At 37.8% G+C, this 21942-nt stretch overlaps 1 long non-coding RNA gene across 2 annotated transcripts; it reads right to left on the bottom strand.

The window, feature by feature from the left end:
- Positions 1–753: 753 nt before the first annotated feature.
- Positions 754–20870, bottom strand: LOC125612098. Of its 2 annotated transcripts, XR_007342407.1 has the most exons (4): positions 18527–20870; positions 15776–15811; positions 4726–4804; positions 754–1235 (listed from the first exon to the last, which is right to left on the bottom strand). It is a non-coding gene; the product is annotated as an uncharacterized LOC125612098 (long non-coding RNA). The 2 variants fall into 2 exon arrangements; XR_007342406.1 differs by lacking the exon at positions 4726–4804.
- Between the last annotated feature and the right edge of the window lie 1072 nt (positions 20871–21942).

Genomic DNA, 21942 nt, shown 5'->3' with positions numbered 1-21942 from the left:
TAGGGGGGCGCTCTACCACTGAGCCACAATCCCAGCCCAGCAGCTTTCTATTCTACCACCTTTTTAATAATAAAACTTAGGGTCAGGGCTGGGGTTGTGGCTCATTGGAGGAGCACCTGCCTAGCACGTGTGAGGCACTAGGTTCAATCCTCAGCACCACATAAAAATATAAATAAATAAAGTTAGTGTGTCCATCTACAACTAAAAATAAATAAATAACAAATAAAAAACTTAGGGGGCTGTGGCTCAGCAGTAGTGTACTTGCCTGGCATGTGTGAGGCACTGGGTTCGATTCCCAGCACCACATATGAATAAATAAAATAAAGGTCTATCAACAACTACAATAAATAAATAAATAAATAAAAATAAAAAAATTAGGTTCACATTTCTTGGAGTCTTCTGTAAATATATTTCTCAAAATAAACAGAAATCAGTAATTTTGGGAAAAATGGATTTGAAAACACAGTTTTAATATTTTCCTTAGTTGTTAGTTTCAAAGACAGAAAATCATATAAAATAGAAAAGCATGCTACCTCATTTCCCATTCCCACTCATCATATCTGGCAATTTGGATTGTATTTGTCCATTTCCTTTTCCATGTAGATATAAATCTATATACAACAGATGTACACACATACCTTTTTCCTTTTTTTTGGTATGGGGGTTGAACCCAGGCGCACTTAACCATTGAGCCACATCCCCAGTCCTTTTTGGTACTTTATTTAGAGACAGGCTCTCACTGAGTTGCTTAGGGCCTTGTTAAATTGCTGAGGCTGACTTTGAAATAAAAATCCTCCTGCCTCAGCCTCCAGAGCCACTGGGATTACAGGCATGCACCACCATGCCTAGTCACACATACCTTTTTAAAAGTAAAAACTGTGATAATAATCCACTACTTTTTTATCCACTCAATAATATATCATTAAAGGGGCTGGAGCTGTATGTAGCTCAGTGGAAGAGTGCTTGCCTAGCACATGTGAGGCACTGGGTTTGATCTTTAGTACCATATAAAAATAAACAAATACAATACAGGCCTGCTGTCCACCTACATCTTCAAAAAAATTTTCTTAAACATACATATCATTAAAAATACCATAGTGAAATCTTGCCACATCAGTTGACACATCCTGACATATCATATCTTGAAATAGCAATCTTGACATATTAACTGGTTTTCTTTGTAGCATCAGCAGATCTAATGATGGTTCCAGCAAATTTATCCAGGACATTGTCACCTTAAAAAAAAAAAAAAAAAACACACACACACACACACAAAGATTAGTGCCATAGTAAACAAACCAGTTTAAAATTAGGTGGAAGGGGATGCAAACCATGATATTTTAGCAACATCATGCTGCCAGATAAAAATGGTAGTTATGTAAACAAAGGTAAAGTAAGTAATATAGGGGAATTTCAGAAGTTTTACTTCATCTGAGAGCTTATTTTAGCAATGGATTAGGAATTTGCTATCCTTACTCATATTTTTGTCCTAAAAATTCTACCTACTTTATTTATTCATTTATTTAGGTAATGCTAGTGTTCAAGTCCAAGGCCTCACACATGCTGGGCAGGCTCTCTACCACTGAACTACACTCCCAGTCCTAGCTACTTTAGTTTCTATTACTTGTGCCTAGTTCCTTCCTGTCTTGCCTTTATTATCTTTGTAAATATACTTGATGCATATCAAAGATTGCATGAAATACATTTTAGTTATAAAGCAAATGTATTGAAAAGCTGTAAACTTACCACCCAACATAAGAACCTACACCATATGTACTTTCATCACAAATAATAGGTTGTTTAGGGGTTTTTTTTTTGTTGTTGTTGTTGTTGTTTGGTACCAAGGATTAAACCCAAGGGCGCTTAACCACTGAGCCACATCCCCAGTCCTTTTTATTTGAAACAGGTTCTTGCTAAGTTGATAAGGCTGGCTTTGAACTTGCAGTCAATCCTCCTGCCTTAGCCTCCTGATCCCTGGTATTACAGCTGTGCACTACCACACATGATGTAATCCTAGCTATTTAGGAAACTGAGGCAAGAGGATCACAAGTTCAAGGGCAGCCTCCACAACTTAGCGAGACCCTGTCTCAAAATAAAGTTTTAAAAAGGGCTGGGGATGTACCTCAGTGTGTAAGGATCTAGGTTCAATCCCCAGTACAAAAAACAAAAAACGTATAATATAGTGGATATTGGGAAATGCAACTCAGACCTTCCTTCCAGGACCAAGACATTAATTCCTTTATTTTCCAAGAGTGCTGGTTGATGAGGGCTCACAACTGTGTCCCTCTGTGGGCACTGCAGTTGGCTAAGGGGAGTTGTTTTGTGTTCCCCTCAGGGGGTGCCTGCACCCAATCACTAGTTGATGCAAGAATATGAGAGCCTGGACCACTTACATCAATTACAGATCTCTCTGAAAGACCTTCCCAGCTTCAGAGCTCCCTGTGGGATTGCCAGAAGCCTCCATCAGAAATACTAAGCTGTTCAACTTCATCTTAATTTTGCTTCCCTCTCCCTCTTCTGACAGATGTTTCCCAGAGTACTCTATAACCAGTCCCCTACAAGTGAATCTCAATCAGAGTCTCTTTCCTGAAAAGTATGACCTTTATGGGTGGCAGTGTGCTTCCCCCAAAAGATATGTTGAGGTCCTAATCCCCTACCTGTGAAATACAGCCGTATTTGAAAATAGGTCTTTGCAAATGTAATCTAATTGAGATGAGGTCATACTGGATATAGGTGAGCCCTAAATCCAGTAGCTATGTCCTTGTAAAGAGAGAGTAATTTGGAGTGACAGAGTAGAGGGGAAAGGACAAGAAATGCTAAGGATTGCTGAGGACTACCAGAAGCTAGGAAGAAGCACAGAAGGATACTTTAGAGTCTTCAGAGAGAACAAGGACCTGCCAACACCTTGATTTTGAATTTCCAGCCTCCAGAACTATGAGAGAATATATTTTTATTCCTTAAATCCACCTAGTATACAGCAATATATTACAGGAACCCTAAGAACTCATCCATGGACATAACGCATACTTAGGTAGTTATTATGGTTTAGAAGTGATGTAATCCAAATGAACCTAACTTAATCATATAGGTCCTTTAATTGGAGAACTTTTCCTGGTCAGCTCATATGTGAGACAATGCAAAAAGGTTCAGAGGAGAAATGATTGGGTTATAAGAGTCTTAACCCAATCAGTGAATTAATCCCCTGATAGGGATTAACTGAATGGTAACTGAAGTGGTAGGGTGTGACTGGAGGATGTGAGAATTGGGGCGTGGCTTTGGGGTATACATTTGTATCTGGCCAGTGGAGACTGACCTCTCTGCTTCCTGATCATGTGAGCGGTTTCTCTCTGCCATACTCTTCCGCCATGATGTCCTGCCTCACCTTGAGCCCTGAGGAATGGAGCTAGCCGTCTATGGACTGAGACCCCTGAAACCATGAGCCTTTAAATAAACTTTTCTTCCCCTAAAATCGTTCTGGTCAGATCTTTTAATCACAGCCACGAAAAGGCTGCCTAAAACACTAGTCTTCTGATACTTCTTTTTTTCACTCAACATCATGTATCTAAGAATTATTCATGTTGACTATTATTCATAGTTGTCAACTAGAGCTATTGCTATGGTTTGGATAACAGTCTGTCCCCCATAGGTTTATATGCTTGGTTCTTGGTGTAATGAATGGCAGTGAGAAGTGGTGGAACCTTTAAAATGTGGAGCCTAGTTGTCAAAGAAGAGACCTGCCTCCTCAAATAAAGGGCTGGGATTGTGGCTCAGAGGCAGAGCACTTGCCTCTCATGTATGAGGCATTGGGTTTGATCCTTAGCACCACATAAAAATAAATAAATAAATGTATTTATTTATTTATTGAGTCCATCTACAAGTAAAAGCACACTTTAAAAAAAAAGGTATTGTGGGGCTGGGGATGTGGCTCAAGTGGTAGCGCGCTCGCCTGGCATGTATGCGACCCGGGTTCGATCCTCAGCACCACATACAAACAAAGATGTTGTGTCCACCGAAAACTAAAAAAAATAAATATTAAAATTCTCTAAAAAAAAAGGTATTGTGTCCACCTACAACTAAAAAATAAATATTAAAAAAAGTTCATTACATATCAATCTTTGCACATGTGTATGTTAGGCAGAATAATGATCCCCAAAGGTATGTCCTAACATCTATAGCTTGTGAATGTTACCTTTTAAGGAAACACATTGTAGTAATAGGATTCAATTAGGGACCTTGAGATGGGGAGATAATCCAAATGAACCTAACTTAATCATATAGGTCCTTTAATTGGAGAACTTTTCCTGGTTTTGATCAAAAAGGGAGATGTGACCAGAATAATCATAGAGATGGTAATATTGCTGGCTCTGACGATCAAGGAAAGAGTCTATGAGCCAAGGAATGTGGGCAACCTTGAGAAGTTGGAAAAAAGCAAGGAAATGAACTTTTTTCAAAAGTCCAGAAAGAAACCCAGACCTGACACTCTGATTTTTAGCTCAATGAGACCCAGGTAAGAGTTCTAACCTATAGAACTATAAGATAATAAATGTGTATTAGTTAAACCATTCATTGGTGGTAATTTATAACAGAGATAATAGAAAACGAATGGGGTGTGTGTGTGTGTGTGTGTGTGTGTGTGTGCGCGTGTGCGTGTGTATGTGTGTGTGTGTGTGTGTGATAAAAAGTGTAACATTCTGTAACTACTGCTCCTCCTCCTTTGCTTATTACCTTGAAGCCATGAGGTCCCTCACTCCAGTCCTCAAAAGCACCACCTCCGTGTTAGCAGGGCTTGTTTTTTGTCAATCATCTGGGATCACCCAAGTGAGAAAATAAACGGCTTATGATATAACTATACATATGTACACATATATAAATATGAGTATATATTTATCATGCAAAATATATCATCAAGAGAGTTTTTCAGGGGCTGGGGTTGTGGTTCAGCAGTAGAGCGCTCGCCTAGCACATGCGAGGCCCTGGGTTGGATCCTCAGCACCACATAAAAGTAAATAAATAATATAAAGATATTAAAGAGAGAGAGAGAGAGAGAGTTTTTCAGTAATTTGAGAAAAAGAATAAGCCTTCAGTTGTGTAACATTGGACATTCTGGTATTTAGTTAGCTCAAATATAAAATGCAGATGCAAATTTTGCCTACTTTTTAGGGAAGATAAAAAACAAAGAAATTTCACATCTGGTGTATTTATAACTCCAGTGGTAAGTAATGCATTTTTTTTTTCTTTTTTGGTGCCGGGATCGAACCCAGAGCCTTGTGCATGCAAGGCAAGCACTCTACCAACTAAGCTATAGCCCCTGCCCAGATTTTTTTTCTTCATTTTATTCACATCCGTAATAGGTATTATCATTAAACCGTTTTTCTCTTTGTCAATTTTTGAGGTGAAAACAAATATCTAATTGTCTTTATGCTTCTTTGTGGCTATTTTCTTCACATGCATCATTGCATTTTTTTTTTTTTTTTTTTTTTTTAAAGACAGGGTCTTTTCTATGTTGCCAGCCTAATCTGGAACCTCTGGGCTCCAGTGACCCTCCCACTTACCTTATCTCACCCAATCAGCTGGTCTCATAGGTGTGCCCCACGGCACCCAACTCCACTTGTCTTCTTTTCCATTTTGCCTAGTCATGTCTTTTGCTTGCTAGAAATTTTTCTAAAAGTTTTTAAAGTTGTAAATGGACACAGTATCTTTATTCAACTTATTCATTCTTATGTGGGGCTGAGAATTGAACCCCAAGCCTCACACATTTTAGGCAAGCGCTCTACTACAGAGCCACATCCCCAAGCCCATATTTTTCTTTTTCTTTAATTTTTTCTCTTTAGTTGTAGATGGACACAATTACCTTTATTTTATTTTTTATTTTTATGTAGTGCCAGGGATCGAACCCAGTGCCTCACGCATGCTAGGAAAGTGCTCTACCACTGAGCCACAACTCAGGCCCCATATTTTTCTTTTTCTAATGATTTTTCTTCTTTTTCTTGGTACTTGGAATCAACCACAGGGTGCTTTACCACTAAGCCACACCTGCAGCCCTTTTGAGACAGGTTCTCACTAAGTTGCTCAGGCTGTCCTTGAATTTACAATCCTCCTGCCTCAGCCTCCCAAATCACTGAGATTACCTCTGTGTGCCACCATGCCTGGTTTTCCTAATGATTTGTAAAAAAGTTATTACAAGAGGATTCATATAATGTTATTTGCCGGGTTTCTGTTCTCGTTTCAGGGGTCACTCTAGGAAAACTGGGCTGACTGGGCTGCACAAAATAACCACACAAGAGACACAAATACCTTTTTCTTTGGGGTCGCTGTGAAGGCTCCTCTGACCTTAAAGGTCCACAGGAAGAGAGAGGGAGAGCACGCGCTGACCCCTTTTATTGAGGAGAAGCTATTCAAATGAGGCAAGGGGTCAGGTTTCAGGGGCTGAGTCTATCTTCATGATGTCCACTGTCAGCAGGTTGACTGACACCTGGGTAGGCCACACCCAAGGGCACAGTAAGAGGAGGGGACACACACAAGGCACTTCCATGGAAGAATTCTATCCTAAACAGGGCAAGGGGTTAGATTACAAAGGAACAGGTGAGCATAGCTTCACCCATGGGGCTGTAGCAAGACACACCCATGCACGAGGCACCCACCCTCGAACCCAAGAAGGGTAGGGAAAGCTCTGCCACATTTCTGCGACTGAGCACCTCAGCACCCAGCCGGGGAGTGTGACTCAGTCAAGTGCAAGGTTGGTTTCCCACAGTTATTGCTTTTAAAAATACCTTTTTATGGGCTGGGGCTATAGCTCAGTGGCAGAGCACTTGCATAGCATATGTGAGGCACGGGGTTCAATCCTTAGCAACACATTAAACAAATAAAGGCCTTCTGTCCATATACTACTACAAAAATTATTTTTTAAAAATACCTTTTTATTATGGATAATTTCAACCATATAAAAGGTAGAATAATATAACGAACTTCCACACAGAACGAACTTGCATAATTACAGCTCATGTTCAATTTTGTTTCATCTTTCCACTTTGCTTTTCCTGAATTATTTTGAAGCAAATCTCAGAAACATATTATTTTATTGGTAGATACTTCAGCATGTATAAGGGCTCTTTGAAAAAAAAAAAAAAACTAAAATACTATTATCCCCTTAAAAAGTAACCACAGTTCCCCAGGCTATTGTGAATTGTGCTGCTATAAACATAGGTATGTATGTATCATTTTACTAAGATGACTTTAATTCTTCAGGATAAATACCAAGGAGTGGGATGACTGGATCATATGATGGTTCCTAGTCTTTTGAGGAGCCTCTCTGCTGATTTCCTTAGAGGTTGTACTAATTTACACTCCCACAATGTGCAAAAATGTTCCTTTTTCTCCACAACATTTATTATTATTTGTATTACTGATGACTGCCATTCTGACTGGTGTGAGATGAAATCTCTGTGTAGTCTTGATTTGCATTTCCCTAATTGCTAACAATGTTAAACATTGTTTCATGTATTTGTTGGTCATTTGTATTTTTTTTTTTTGAGAAGTGTCTAGTTTATTTCCCCATTTATTAATTGGGTTATTTGATTTTTTAAAGTTTTTTGAGTTCTTTGTATATTCTAGACATTAATCCTCTGTTAGAAGAGGAGCCAGCAAAAATTTTCTCCCATTCTGTGGGTTCTCTCTTCACATTCCCAATTGAATCCTTTGCTGTGCAGAAGCTTCCTAATTTGAAGCTGTCCCATTTATTAACTCTTAGGATTATTTCCTGAGCTCCAGGAGGGTTGGTTGACCCTATGTTTTTGTCTAGGAATTGCATAGTTTCTGGTCTAATTCCAAGGTCTTTGATCCATTTAGAGTTGATTTTTGAGCAGGGTGAGAGATAAGGGTCTAGTTTCATTCTTCTACACATTGATAACCACTGTCTTAGCACTGTTTGTTAAAGAGGCTGCCTTTTCTCCACCGTATGTTTTTGGCACCTTTGTCAAGGATCAGAAAACTGTATCTGTGTGGATTTGTCGCTGTCTTCTAATCTGTACCACTGGTCTATGTGTCTGTTTTTATGCCAGCACCATGCAGTGTTTCTCACTATAGCTGTTATGGTTTAGATATTAGGTGTCCTCCGAAAGCTCATGTGTGAGATGATGCAAGAACATTCAGAAGTGAAGTGATTGGGTTATGAGAGCCTTAACCCAATCAGTGCATTAATCCCCTGATAGGGATTAATTGAGTAGAAATTGAAGTGGGTACTGTGTGGCTTGAGGAGGTGTGTCATTGGGGGTGTGCCTTTGGGGATATATATTTTGTATCTGGCAAGTGGAGTCTCTGCTTTCTGATCATCATGTGAGCCGCTCCCTCCACCACACTCTTCCACCAGGATATTCTGCCTCACCTCAAGCCCCTAGGAATGGAGGCTGCTGTCTATGGACATCAGTCTCAGTCCTCTGAAACTGTGAGCCCCCAAATAAACTTTTCCTCCTCTAAAATTGTTCTACTTGGATATTTTAGTCACAGCAGCATAAATGCTGGTTATTATAATTTGAAGTCGTATTATGATGACTCCAGCATTGCTTTTTTGGCTTAAAATTGCTCTGGCTAGGGCTGAGGATGTGACTCAGTGGTAGAGCACCTGCCTAGCATGTGTGAGGCCCTGGGTTCCATCCTCAGCACCATGTAATGATAATAAAGGTATTGTGTCCATCTACAACTAAAAAAATATTTTTTAAAAAAGTGCTTTGGCTATTCTGGGTCTTGTATTCTTCCAAATAAATTTTAAGAGCCCCCTTTTTTTTTTTTCAGTTCTGTAAAGAATTTCATTGGTGTTTCGGTGGGGATTACACTGAATCTGTATATTGCTTTTGGTGGTATGGCCATTTAAACAATACTAATTCTGCCTATTCATGAACATTTGAGATCTTTCCATCTTCTGAGGTCTTCTTCAGTTTCTTTCTTCAGCGTTCTCTAGTTGTCATCATAGAAGTCTTTCACCTCCTTGGTTAGATTTATTCCTAGTTTTTTATTTTTTATTTAGGCTATTGTGAATGGAATTGTTTTCCTGATTCCTTTCTCAGCAAATTCATTGTTGGTATATAGAAAAGCTATTGATTTTGTACATTGATTTTGTAACCTTTTATTTGCCAAATTTGTTTATTAGCTCTAGCAGTCTTACAGTGGAGTTTTTTGGGATCTTCTAGGTATCGAATCTAATCATTTGCAAACAATGATAATTTAATTTTCGTTTCCTATTTTTGTCCCTTCTAGTACCTTACTAAATAGGAGTGGTGAGTGGGCTTCCTTATATTGTCCCAGATTTCAAAGGAAATGCTTTCAATTTTTCTGTATTTTATCATATGTTTATATTATGTGTGTTTAATGAGGAATCTTTTTTTTTTTTTTTTTGGTAGATTCCTTACCATGAATCTCCTTTTGGTCTGATTTTCAGGAAAACTCAAAAGCCCAATTTTAATATTTTCACAATCTCCTCATAAATAAGTTTCTCATTCATAATTTTGTTTTCTTTTTCCTGTGTGTGTGTGTTGCTGGGGATCAAACCCAGGGCTTTGCACATGCCTGACAAAAGCCCTACCGTTGAGCTACATCCTCAGCTCCATGAATATTTTAATCAGATTGTTAAAAAGGCTTGCTTTCCATAAACCAAGAACATTACTTATTCATACAACAGAAAAGAAGACCCTGTTTATAGAAATTCTATTAATTGCAGATTTATACTCAACAACAGTTTGTTGACAGCATTATAAATTTCATTACAGGTTTTAAAGTATATAGAAAACATGGGGCTGGGGATGTGGCTCAAGCGGTAGCGCTGGGTTTGATCCTCAGCACCACATAAAAATAAATAAAGATGTTGTGTCCACCAAAAACTAAAAAATAAATATTAAAAAAATTCTCTCTCTAAAAAAAAAAAAAGAAAGAAAACATGAATTAAAATATTCGAAGGCTACCACTAGTAAAATTCCTCTACTTTCAAAAAATTCACTGATGTTAAAAAAATATATCCAACTATTTTTAAAAACTCCTTTCTATTTAGGTACTTTCTCATTGTTCTAGGTTCTGTCAAAATTAGAGATACATCATCCTATTTCTGATTTAACCCACCCTTTCTATTATAAGATATAAATTCCAGGACACCAAAATAGAGACAAATCAAAGAATTTCAGACTCTTTACTCCTTATTGAAGGCACACCCCAAAACTATCCAGATAAACGACCTTTCTTTCCTTGCTTTAAGATGAGAATATTCAGTATTTCATGGTCCTGAATTCCTGCTGTAGGCCTTCTTAACAAGAAAATTTGCCTGCACACTGTAGATGGGATGATTCTGACATTTTCTGTAACACTCTCTAGGGAATATACTGTGGATCCATGTTTAAATTTAATTACAACTTTGCCCTTGAAATCTCATTTCAGTTCTCCTCTGATCTGAGGTACAAATGACAAATGGTATCTGAATATAATTTGAGAATTTTTTTTTTTTTAAGTTAAAGCTAAGGAGACACCAGTTTGGCTATTTGTATATATTTGGTCAATATTCCTCAGAGTGGGTTAATCCCTGTTGATATTAGAAGGAGATGGTGAATTTTGGCCTATGTTGTTGCTAAGGAACTTTGGTCTAGTATGTGCAAAGGTCCTGGGTTCAATCCCAAAGTTCAATGATACCCCCGAATTCCCAGCAAGCACTTGGGATTGAAGCCTGGGCCTTGCTACAACCCCAGCTGTTCATTGATTTTTAATAAATATGTGCAGGTGTGTAGCCGCCACCATAAAGATATGCAACAGTTCCTCCCAAGCATCACCAAAAACAAAAACAAAAAACCTTTGGTCTAAGTGTTTCTTTTTTGTTGTTGTTGTTGTTTTTAGTGGTGCTATGGATGGAATCCAGGGTGTGCATAACAGACATGTGCCGGAAGTGCTACATCATGTTTATATTATGTATGTTTAATGAGGATATGAATGAGTGCTCTAAATGAATAGTCTAAATTTTTAATCCCATCCATTTTCTGTGAGAAGAAAAATATACATTGAGGTACCAGATTTTAAACCGTATTTATATATTATCACAAAATCCCACCTAACCCTTATTTATCAATGAGATAATGAGTTATTGTTTTTACTGTAAACTGCCAGAGTAATAATCTGCCTTTTTACTTAAAATAGTAAACACTTGGGCTGGGGATGTGGCTCAAGCGGTAGCACACTCGCCTGGCATGCATGCGGCCCGGGTTCAATCCTCAGCACCACATACAAAGATGTTGTGTCGGCTGAAAACTAAAAAATAAATATTAAAAAAGTTCTCTCTCTCTCTCTCTCTTAAAAAAAAAATAGTAAACACTTTTCCAAGTCATAATTTCTATATGATCTTTTTTTGGGGGGGTGTACTGGGGTTTGAACTTAGGGACACTCAATCACTGAGCCACATCCCCAGCCCTATTTTGATTTTATTTAGACACAGCGTCTCACTGAGTTGCTTAGCTCCTTGCTTTTTTGCTGAGAGTGGCTTTGAACTCTCCATCCTCTTGTCTCAGTCTCCCAATCCGATGGGATTACAGGCCTGCGCCACGGTGCCTGGCTTCCATATAATCTTAATGGCTTGGCAGATTTCATGCATGAATGTATCAAAGAGAGATTTTAATAATTTAACTATTTCTGGATATTTACTTTGTTTGAACTAGTAGTATATAAATAATGCTGAAATGAACACCGTTATATTTATATAAGTTTTATACACATCTCTTATTCTTTTTTTCTTTCTGAGTCAAAAGGCATGAACTTTTTCTTCACCTACTTTGAGGGACAAATACAATTCCCAAATTGTAATCAATGATTTTTGGTTTGTTTGAAACAGGATCCTATTATGTTGCCCAGGCTGGTCTTGAACTTGTGGGCTAAAGTGATCCCCCTGCCTCAGCCTCCTGTGTAGCCAGAACTATAATCACATGCTACCTCACCTCACTTTGTTCAATCATCCTGTTCTCCAAACACTGGGGATTGAAGCCAGGGCCTTGCACATGCTCTATTAAGCTCCGACCCCAGCTGTTCATTTTTGATAAATGTGTGCAGTTGTGTAGCCACCACCATCAAGATATGCAAGTTTCTTCTTGTCTTCCTGACTCCACCCATCACAACCACAGATTCCACTGTCATTCTAGTTTTGTCTTTCTAGAAATGCATTTAAATGGAACTCCGCAGGACATAATTGTGTCTGACAGTGGACAACGTTCTTGAGATTAACTGGTGGTATATTGGTAGTCAGTTCCTTTTTATTATTGAGTAGTGTTCCATTTGATTATCCCTTGTTCAGTTGATCAATATTTGGGTTCTTTCCAATTTCTGACATAAAACTTTGTGTAAACAAAGCTTTTATTTCCCATGGATAAATAACACTGAGGAACAGAATAATGTCATAGAAGTACTTGATTTTATGACAAGCTGCCAAATTGTTTCACAAAGTGTCCTTTCCATTTTGTTCCAATTGCTCCACATCTACATCACCACTTGGTATTGTCAGGCTTTTTTATCTAGTTCATATGTAATGGTATCTCAATGTTGTTCTTTTTTCAATCTTTTTTAGTTGTAGATGGGCACAATACCTTTATTTATTTATCTTTATGTGGTGCTGAGGATCAAACCCAGGGCCTCACACATGCTAGCCGAGCACTCTCCCACTGAACCATAACCCCAGCCCTCAATGTGGTTTTCATTAGTGCAGATTAATTAGCATTATCTTTAAAAATAATAAACATTTTTCAAGTGTTTATTTGGAATATTATTTGAAATATGTTTAAATCATATATAGGGCTGGAAGAGTTTGAAGCTTATCAGGGAGAAAGAGGTGATCTTTGGCTCATTTACATAATGAAGCTTTTGCTTATTCATTTAATTAGGCTGTTTTATTATCAAATGTTAAGAATTATTTATATCTGTGGAGAGGGCTCCTTCATCAGATGTCTTGCAAATACTTTTCCCAGTACAGTTTGCTTTTTTGTTTTCTTAAAAGTGCTACTTCAGGGACTGGGGTTGTAGCTCAATGGTATAGTGCTTGCCTTGTACACGTGAGGCCCTGGGTTCCATCCTCAGCACCACCTAAATAAATAAATAAAATATTGTGTCCATCTACAACTAAAAAAAAATATTTTTTTAAAAACAGTTCTAACTTTTTTAGGGAAGATATTTTTCCCTTTTTTCATAGGGAAAGTTTTTAATTTTGATGTTCCATTTATTTTTTATTTCATTTTTTGTCTTATCCAAGAAATCTTTACATTATCTATAATCACAAAGACTTTTCTTCTGTTTTCTTCAAGTTTTTTTTTCCTTACAGTTTTAGTTCTTATGTTTACAGCTTATTTCAAGTTAATCTTTGAATATAGTAGGAGGCAAGGGATAAGTCTCATCACTTTGCATATGGATACCCAATTGTTCCAGCACTATTTGTTGAAAAGATTCTGTTCCCTACCGACTTACCTTGGCACTTTTGCTGAAAATCCTTGGATGATATGTGTACATCTCCATCTTGTTATGTCCCTTTGATTTGTACATATATATGTGTGATTATATAAGAATCACACTATCTTGACTACTTCAGTTTAAAGTCTTAAAACCAGTTAATATAAATCCTTCTTGTCTTTCCCACACTGTGGTCTCTCCATTTAAAAATGATTTTAAAAAATAGCCTCCTGGTATTTTGAAATATACCATGTTCATGGATTGGAGGATTCTACATTTTTAAGATTTCAACTTCAAATTGATCAATAACATGGTATATTTCTCATTACTTAGGTATTAACTTCTCCTAACTTCTCCTTCAGTGTACAGGTCTCACATAAATTTTTGTATATATTTCCAGGTATGTTGTTTAATTTCAATTAACAATTGTTTGTTACTAGGATTTGAGCATTTTTTAAAGCATTTTTTAACTTTTACTTATTTATTTTTATGTGGTACTGAGGATTGAACCCAGTTTCTCACAAGTGCTAGGCAAGCACTCTACTATTGAGCCACAACCCCAGTCCCATGAAATGAGCATTTTTAAAGAACTTGGTAAGTACTGCTTTCCATAACCAACAAAATGAGATTGCCTGCTTGACCACAATGTTATAGTCCACCAATTGATTTAGATTAAGAATTATAGCTTTTTCTTCTTGGAGGGAGCATTGGACCTACAACAGAAAATTTGTTCATTTTCTGTGTTGACTCACTATACACCCATCACCACTGCCATCTTTTACCTCATTCTCCAATCCTGTTTTCTCTCCCCTCTGTCCATGGTCCCCTAAGTAACCATGTCAATGTATTTGAAACATCTGCTTAAACATTTTTTTATCGCAAAACTTCCAAATTTATTGCTATAGATTCCATTACCGTTCTTACTAAACTCATCTTTTAAAATTGACTTGTAGGTATTTGTTGTCTTTCGTATGATGCATGGCACTACATTTGTACACATCAGATATTACCTATCTGATGAATCTCAGGTTGGATCTAAGCCTCACCATCAAATTTCTCAATATCTTCACTTCCACTTTTTTCTCCTTTAGAGACTTCAGATTTCTTGGGTTCATGTACCCAGAAACAATTTATATCCATTTAACTAAATTCTGCCAGGCTGCTCTACTTTCCACTCTCACCAGCAGTCCATGATGGTTTCTACCCCTCCCCCCCTCCCCAATACTTGACATCAACTATCTTTCTGATTTTTATTACTATACTGCATATATAAAGATTTCTAGTGTTTTCATATAATTCCCTTTGATTACTGATGAGTTTGAGCACCTTTTAACATTGTTAGCTTGCTGGATTTAATCTCAAAACTGTTTAGTCATAACCTTATTAAGTTTTTCTATTGGGGGCTCACTTTTTTAAATAATTATTTTTATCTATTTACTTATTTTTTTGTATTTATTTTAATGCAGTGCTAAGAATCGAGCCCAGTGCCTCACACATGCTAGGCAAGTGTTCTGCCACTGAGCTACAGCCCTGAGCTCTTGTTTTTTGATAATTTAGGCATTTCTTATTTCTTGCAAATACTAATTACTTGTGAAATTTAGACATGCAAATATATATATATTCCTATACCATTATCTATTATAAAATATTAATTCTGCCCCAGTATTTGTTGTAGTTCTCTATAGCTCATTAACAAAGCATCCAAAACCTTATAAGTTTACAACAAACCATTTTATTTTGCTCATGATTTTATGGATCAAAAATTGGGAAGAGCACCACTGAGTGGCTCATGTGATTTATACAGCAACAAACAGGGCAGCTGGGGCTGGAGGATCCATTTCCCACAAGACTTCTTTCTTATATGTCTGCTTCCTAGGTTTTCCTCCTTCACCTCTCCCCTTAATGTGTCATCCTTCAGGGATTCGTCATATAAGTTTGGGTTACTCACAAAATAGTGACCTCAGGGTAAATGAATTTCTTAAATGCTGGTTGGCTTCCAAATGGCAAGAAGCAGATGTTGTCGGGCCAGGTAAGAGCAATACCTATAACTGGTACATCATCACTTCTACATTTCCATGGTCAAAACAGACTAAAGACCCACCCAGATTCAAGCAAGAAATGCTCCGTGTGTGTGTGTGTGTGTGTGTGTACTCACTGAGGATTGATATAGGTCCCAGGCCTCAAGCATGCTAAGCAAACACTCTACCAGTGAGCTCAAGACTACACTTTCGATTAAAGAGTAACAATGTCACAATGCAGAATAACATACTGAGCTACAAGAAAGTACTTTCCATCTTTGGAAAACACAATCTGCCATGTTACTTACTGTCACTTTGCAGGCACAAGGTCCTGGGTTCCATCCCTAGTATAGCAAAAGCAAAATAAGAAGGTTTTAATTTTAGAATACTTCCCCCTCAAACAGAATAATATAATGAGAGTCAACTTCATTTTAATTTAGTATTGGTTTCCCTTTAAAAAATGTTTGGTTAGAATGAAAAAATTATGTAGCCCTATACATATAAGAAAATTACCTCCTAGGCCTAGAGTACTTGTATGATTAAAGCTGACATGCTCTATTGTGCTCAAAACAAAAAAACAAAAAGAAAAAAAAATTAACACAAAATATATAGTATCTTATCTGGGAATAAGCCATTTTACAATGTTTAAAAATTCTCATTATAATTTACTACAGGTTCAAATTCTAATATAATTAGAGCAAATGATATAAAATAGTTTTAAATCATTAATATCTTCTTCTTTTATTTTTTCTGCAGTGCTGGGGATCGAATCCAGGGCCTCCTGTATACTAGGCAAGTTCATTACCACTGAGCCACACCTCCAGCCCCATTAATGTCTACACTTTAAACTGCGCCCCCCTCTTTTTCTCTTACAAACTACATATACTCTAAGTAGTAGGTCAATACTAAAATGAAAAGGAACAAATTGACCACTCTTTAATACATATATAGCTGCCTCCACAAAAACAAAAACAAAAAACCACCAAAATGCCTTTTAAAAAAAAATTAAAATAGAGAAACATGAATTTAGAGTTTGAAAACAAGAATGAAAGTGGTTAACAAATAATTTTTTTATATTTATTTTTTAGTTGTAGTTGGACACAATACCTTTATTTATTTTTATGTGGTGCTGAGGATCGAACCCACATGCTAGGTGAGCACTCTACTACTGAGCCACAATCCCAGCCCCATAATTTTTTTTTTTTAGATTAGTAAATATATACAAAGCTGTGTTCTATTCTTTTATGTGAATTCAAGGATTTTTTCTTATATCATCCAAATCAATCTTCACAAATATTTCATGAGCATGTCAGGCAAGAAGTGTTTTTCAAATTCCTTCTGAAAAAGACCAGTTTTGCATCTCTATCTTCACTGTTCAGACTGTTGGTAACTGTTGGGAGTCGCCCTGGCTCCAAAGACTAACTTCCCCATCCCCCCCCCCCCCCAGAAGAGCCGTCAAATGGTGAGNCCCCCCCCAGAAGAACCATCCAATGGTGAGCCCTGCTGGCTCACATGATCCTTCCCCACCAATCAGAAAGCACCCCATGCCAACTGTCAAACCCTTCAACCATTAAACTGTCATAATTGTCAAACCACCCATGGCTCTATAGATATTCGAGCTATTCCTCAATAAAGGGGCATTTTCTCCAAGGATGAGCCTTGATCGTTCTTTCAGTAACAGAAAAGGCAACTATAGCATGCATCTTGGGGGATTTTTGCTGGCCAAATTCTGGCACTTTGTGGTGAGGTTTAAAAAAGTCACTGGCTCAGGATTTAAAAAGTTAAAAGCAAATGATTTGGAAATTTTTTTTCCCCCTGGAAAACAAAAATGTCATTTAAATTCTAGAACCACACAGTTATACTGAGGGAGAAAGCAAGCAAACAGAAAAACAAGGAAGGCAGAGGATAAAGCTTTATGACACAGAATGAAGTGGCAAGACATATGCATATGATTTCATTCATCAGAAATCAATTAGCATCTTTTTAATCTACATTATATATTTTGAAATAACTGTTGATTTGCTCTGTCCTTCCCATAAAAATGTAATTAATATTGTGACTTTAAAATATTGGGCCTAGCAGAGCAAAGATAATGTATTCTGTCCTGGAAATGCATGCAGGAAGAATCAAGAAATAAAATTAATCATTGATAGGCATGGAAATTTTAAAAATACTTTATCCATTTCTCCCCAAGAACTCAGTAACCTCTTGGGGGTGGGAGATGGAAATACATTCCATGTGTAAGAGTAATGCAATTTGAAACCACACAAAATGGGTTGAGAAGACTACACGCAAGTCCACAAACTATACAATAAACAATTCTTCCTCTTAAATAAAAATTAAAATTAGCCAGGCACAGCAGCACACACCTGTAACTTCGGGCCTGTAATCCCGGCAGCTCAGGAGACTGAGGCAGGAAGATCTCAAATTCAAAGCCAGCCTCAGCAAAAGTGGGGCATTAAGCAACTCAGTGAGACCGTCTCTAAATAAAATACAAAATAAGGCTGGGGATGTGGCTCAGTGGTCAAGTGTCCCTGAGTTCAATCCCTGGTTACCCTCCACTCCCAAAGAAAGAAAAATAAAGATCAAATTCTAAATGGGTGACTTGTTGTTCTTATGCAATTTTACTGCTCACAAATATTCACAGATGCAGAAATGCTCCAGTAAGAACTGTTTACTCTTAGCAATGGAAAATGAGAATAGAAAGGGCCACAGTAAAAGCCCCAGATACTCCTATCCAAATCCCTCCCTAGTGTCTCTATATCAGCTACAATCTAAAATGAAAACTTGGGGTTTTTAAAAAAATTATTTTTTGTCATCTTCAAATTCTATAATTCAGAAGCTTATATATTTCATTTTTAAATGAACACTATAACCAAAAGCTTTCATTTATAACACCTTGGTCAAGAAAATTATTCTTTGGTGTTATGTCTTATTGAAAGGAGTTTTGGTGAAACCATATAAACCCTAAGTTTCAAAAAGACAGTTTTTGACATATCTATCAAATGTGTCCATACAATCTTAAGAATCACTCTACAGAAAAGATAATTGGGTCTTACCATGCTTTCTTTCTAAATCACCTATTGTTGTCTTTGCAAGTTTTAAAGACATTTTACACCAGTAGCAGAACTGGAGTGATGAGAGTAGAAAATGGAGTACCATAAGCCCTCAAGGATAAAATGAGAGAATTCTTGGGTGCAAAATCTTACTATTTCATGGAGAGAGGTAGGTATTTATATGAACATCCAAAAGGGTTCTGTAAATGTAGAGATGAGTTTATCTCTAAACTTAACCAAGTAAATACTCTTTCATTCACAAAGCACCTTTAGACACCTTCTAATGAATCATTTGTTCTACCTGGCAATAAAAATTTATGCAACTTCTTTCAAAGCAAATTAACACTTTGGTTGTGGTTAGTTTTCAATGATTCTACAAATCTAAACTCCAACATTCAGACTTTCTAAGATACAAAACCAATTCACCAGAATCAATGTTATTTTACCATATCACCAAATAAAAACAGTGTGGGTCATTTAAAAATAAATTTCTCAATCTTTTTTCAACTTACGAGTTAATATATATTTACTTATGTGTGTACTTATTTGGGAATTAAGCCCAGGGGTGCTTTACCACCGAGACACATCCCCAGTCATTTTTAATTTTGAGACAGGGGCTCAGGAAACCAAGGCTGGCCTTGAACTTTTGATCCTACTGCCTCCACCTCCTAAGTAGCTGGGATCACAGACCCAATTCCCCCGCTGAGTGAGTTAATACTCTGAGATACTGGGGTTAAGTCAGAGGGAAGGAAATACCTTCCTGAGTCTCAATCTGTAACTGACATCACTTTCAACAGAAATCACATATAAACTTAGCCAGCTTTGTTCCTTTCTCTGTCACAACAACATTCTGAAGTAGTCAAATACTAAGCAAATCCAAAGAAGAGGGGAATTATGAGACTCCCACTCATCACATTCTTCAAAGATGTTTTTTAAATAATGTATGAAAAAGGTCTAACACAATGAGTCTTTATGTGCTCTAATATACCAACAAAGAATGCAACAGGTTTTTTTTATTAAACTTTTTCTAGATCAAGTCATGTGGCTGCCCCTAAAACTAAAAATTGGTAGCTGAATTCCAAAACTTTTGTTATATCTTATTTCAAATCCCTTATTTCATCGAACTTGAGTGAAAAAATTTCCTAGACCCCAGTGCTCCAAAACTTTTTAATAATACTGTTTGAGAAATGGCTTTTTGTGACCAGTTATGCCTCAGGTTATGTAGTCAACACCCAGAACACAGAAACAAGGCAAAATTTATGCAAGTACTAGTACACAGTGGCAGACACAGTGAGATCCAACTTTGTACGGACAGGTAAAACAGGTCCTGAGGTGCACAGCAATCTGATGTTACCCCGAGATTCTGATACATGTAATTACATGTCAAAACACAGTGCTCCATTTTGTCTCAAGTGTGGAAAGAGTACCTGATACCAAAGAGCTGAGTCTCAACATGCAGAGGAACCCTATGAGCCAAGAGTAAGGTAACACACCTGAGAGCAAACCTGATTTCCATAAAAGAACCCCCGACAACTCTGCAGTACCAGGAAAGCCAAGGGGGGTTGCTCCCTAGAACTAAAGTTACTTGTGATTCTGACAGTTTTTGAAAATTCAGTTTTAGACACACATCTTCCCACAACAACTGCAAAACACCCCTCTGAAGCTCCCAAAGATTTAAGAACACATCCAAGTTAACAGAAAAGCATTTCACAAGCAGGAACTGCCTGACACGGCCTCTCAGCATTAGCAAACTAGGATAAAGTCCACCACATGCAACAAAAAGCTTGCCACACATTCACAGATTCGTGAAATTGCTCACATCCATGCAATTCCTTACACCCCAGACAATAGACACCCAGGACACCGCTGTACACACCTTCTAAGATTCCAGTTCTTGCATAAGTCCCCCTGGACCCAAAGAAAATGATCCCAACTTAACCCTAAAGAGGGTCCTGAGCACCAAGGACTAAATAAACAGAGCCAAATGCTGTGTGAAAAGGGAAAGGTGCCGGACACAAACTACAACACCCAAAAGCACACTGCTAAACTCCTAGATGCTGGCCAACCCAACTTTTCAGAGGCAGACGGCCAGACGGCCAGGGTCTGGCAGGCTGGACCCTCCCCTCACCAAGCCTGTAGCAGCCAGAGGCCTTTCGGCCGGGAAAACCACTACAGTCCCAAAGTTAACCCCTCAGGTCACTCGCCCACCTCCCAGGAACACAGTTAGCAGGCCCTCGGCAACCTGGGGGGCTGTTGGTGGCCTCTCACCGGACAAAGAGCCCCCAAACCCCCTAGAAAGGCAGAAACGGTGTGCTCCGCGCCTCGGAGGCGGCCATGACGGCGAGAAAGCTGGCCTTTTACGACAAATCCCACAATGCCGCGCGCCGCATACAACTCCCAGAGTGCACCGGGCGCGCCGCCGTTAACCCTGTCGTGGCGCTGGGGGTGGCGATCCTCGTGCCCCTCCTCCTCCCCGCACCTAACTGTTGCTCCCGGTTTCACCCTCTCTGTCCGAAACTAACTTCAGCAATTTTGTCCAACAGTTGCAATTATGCCCTCTCGCCTCCTTCCGTTATCACACAAATAACCTGCAGCTGCCCAGAAAATGATCCCCGACAGAGTCCTGTTTGTTAATCTCCAGAGAACTCCTCACAGTGTCAATCTTTACCATGGAAGGGGGACACTTAGGTTCATTTCGTCTCCCCCCCTCGCCTTGATACTTTTCTGGCATTTTAAAAATTTTATCAAAGTCCAGAGATTCCTGTACTCAACACTACTAATTTTAAATGTTTTCTAAGTTCTGAGAACCAACGAGAGAAAGACTATCCTATAACTGCCCACAATATTCTACATCTCTCAGTTTTGAAAGACAAATTTCCTCAAATACATCGATTCAGAAAAATTCATGCAATTCCAAATAAGTTCTAACTAAAAAAAAATAATAATAATTATGGACAATATACCTTTTCAATTTAAAATTAAAATTTTTAGGGGAAAACTGTTGAGTCAACAACATGTTTACTTTCCCTTTCTCTCTCTGGGTAGAAAAATAATCAGAAATAGCATATTATGCTGTTTTACTCCTTTCTGACTTTAAAATGTCAACAAACCAACAAGTAAACATTTTTATAAAATTCAGAAAAATAAACAGAGTTCATTCTTTCAAGAAAGTGCAAAAATCCCCTATTGTATTCATGACTGAACTCTTTGAAAGTCCCTCTCATATTAATTAAAATAAGAGTTTTTAAATGCATGTCTTTTAAATATTTTTCCCATTATTTCAGTAAAGAATAACAATCATTTTTAGATGTTAGTGTATCATCAACGTAAGTTAAATATGCCCAAAATGTACACAGACAAATTGTAACATGTCCAGACGTGTAACTGACTGAGGAAAAAAAGTAATTGTTTGGTATTTG

This window comes from Marmota marmota, unplaced genomic scaffold (assembly GCF_001458135.2).
Source record: "Marmota marmota marmota unplaced genomic scaffold, marMar, whole genome shotgun sequence".
Lineage (NCBI taxonomy): Eukaryota > Metazoa > Chordata > Mammalia > Rodentia > Sciuridae > Marmota > Marmota marmota.
This window is presented reverse-complemented; position numbering and strand designations above follow the sequence as displayed.